We start from the raw sequence: 2,150 nt of genomic DNA on the forward strand, positions 1-2,150 counted from the left end.
TATATAAAAAAAAGACATGATTTGACAATGGATAGTAATTTTGTCTTCCAAAGCACAACATTAAACATACAATACTAATTTTAAATTATCTCCAAAATAAATCCAAACATACATACTATTTTTAACACACACTTATTTTTCTTTATTTTTCTCTCTCTATCTCCATAAAATACAACAAAACACTTGAACAACGAATCCAAACACTATGCATGAAGTATGGATTAAACCTGACAACTCTAATAACTCGTTGTCTTAACCCTTGGATTGAAGATAGGTGGGGCACTAGTTCACCTAATTTACAATGATTTCTTTGCTAGGTTTTAGACTAGGGTTGAGGGCAAGTTATCCTTCTTAGCTGCTCTTTCCTAATTAATCAGCTTTCATACTCTTTGTTGAAAGACTACGAAGAATTCGACCAACTATTGATCTACTAAAAGGAAATACATTTAAATCTTGTAAATATTGTATTTGATGTTTAATACTTAGGATCATTAAATGATTGCCCGTATCAATTTTTTAAAAATAAACAATAAGTTAAATTTTTTTATGATACGAAGTACTTGACGTAGCATGAATTTAAATAATGAGTACCCGTGTCAAATTAACCGAAAAAGATAAATGTGCAACGTGTCGCTTTGCTTGATAGCAAGAATATTAGGGTTGGAATTTAGGAATAATTAATGAGATTGACTGAAAAAAAAGTGCAATGCATGTCATTTTATCTCTTTTAAGCCTATGGACGTGTCATTGTGGTGGACGCAAACCATTAATATTAAAACTCGATCATTATAAATTTATCTGAATTTATTACATTAAATTGATAAATTAATAACTCTATAATTTGAAGTTGTTTGTGGATTTAATACGATTAATAAAAAATAAATTATTCAAGTTGGATTCATATTCAATTAAAAATATTACATAATTCATTTACTCGAACATTATTAATAATTAAGCATTTGATAAATTGCTACTCGAATACTAAAGCATTTCAATTTCCGACAGTCAACTTTTTGGATCGAGAAAAGGAGTGATATGATGCCACAATTGTATATATCCCAACATTATGGATCTATATAAATATATATAAATATGCTTTAGATCATTGTATTGTACGTCAATTAGTTCCATCTGTCCCAATTATTGTTATGCCTGTTTTTTCTTTGATTTGTCCCCCTCATTAAAGTATGATGTCATAATCCATACTCACCTTTCTTTTTTACGTTAATGATATCAAATTCAATATATATTTTGTCTTCCCTCTATTATTTAATCAGATAAATATAACAAAAAAATAGACGTCATATATTGTGTGATTTCCACTATCAATATTAATGCGTGCAAAATGTTGTTCATTCGGGTACATTCAAATTGAGATTTTTTGACCTAATTTTCTTTAGATCTTGGTAACGGAGACTTGCAAAAATACATTAACACTGCAATGCTTAAGTCAGTAAACAGTGGTGGAAATAAAAATTAAATTGAAACAAAGCGTAATGTAAAATAACGCTTCACAACTAGAATATTTAGAATAAGAGTGCTTATATGCGTACAAGTGGAAAAAATGCATTACCCTTCAGGGTGAAGAGTTATTTTTATAGTCTTCATACACTGCCATTTGATGAAGTGTAGAAGTGTAATTTCCTCGAAATTGGGGAAGGTGGTTCTCGAGAATACCTTTCCAATAAATTTTAAGGAACTCTTGGAGTGTTCATGGTTTGGGATCTTGAAACAGATAAACCTTCTCATAAGACATGCTCCCGGATTTTTAGAGGGGAGTTAGGATAAGTTCGGTGACTTGCTTGGATCCTTGGGTCTCCTCGGCATTTACATTGCCATCATTCCTCCGTACTGACTGAGTACCATATTGTTACATGTGTACGAGGATGTAGTAATGCCCAAGTGGCCGCCATGTTAACCTCCCCTTTAAGCTTGGGGGCAAACCTTCAAGGCCCTTATAGGGGCTTTCTTGCGCAATCAACTTTTTTGGGGCATTTAAGCTCATGGTCTTTTTTCCTTAAACTCCGTGTAATTTTGAGTTTTTGTTAGGTCTTCTTCGAATTGGACTTATTTTTTGATTATATGTATTTTTGAGGCATCAAGTATATAGGATAAATATGACATGTGTCTATTTGTAATGGCTCCAAAAC

This window comes from Sesamum indicum, linkage group LG4, assembly GCF_000512975.1.
Source record: "Sesamum indicum cultivar Zhongzhi No. 13 linkage group LG4, S_indicum_v1.0, whole genome shotgun sequence".
Taxonomy (NCBI): domain Eukaryota; kingdom Viridiplantae; phylum Streptophyta; class Magnoliopsida; order Lamiales; family Pedaliaceae; genus Sesamum; species Sesamum indicum.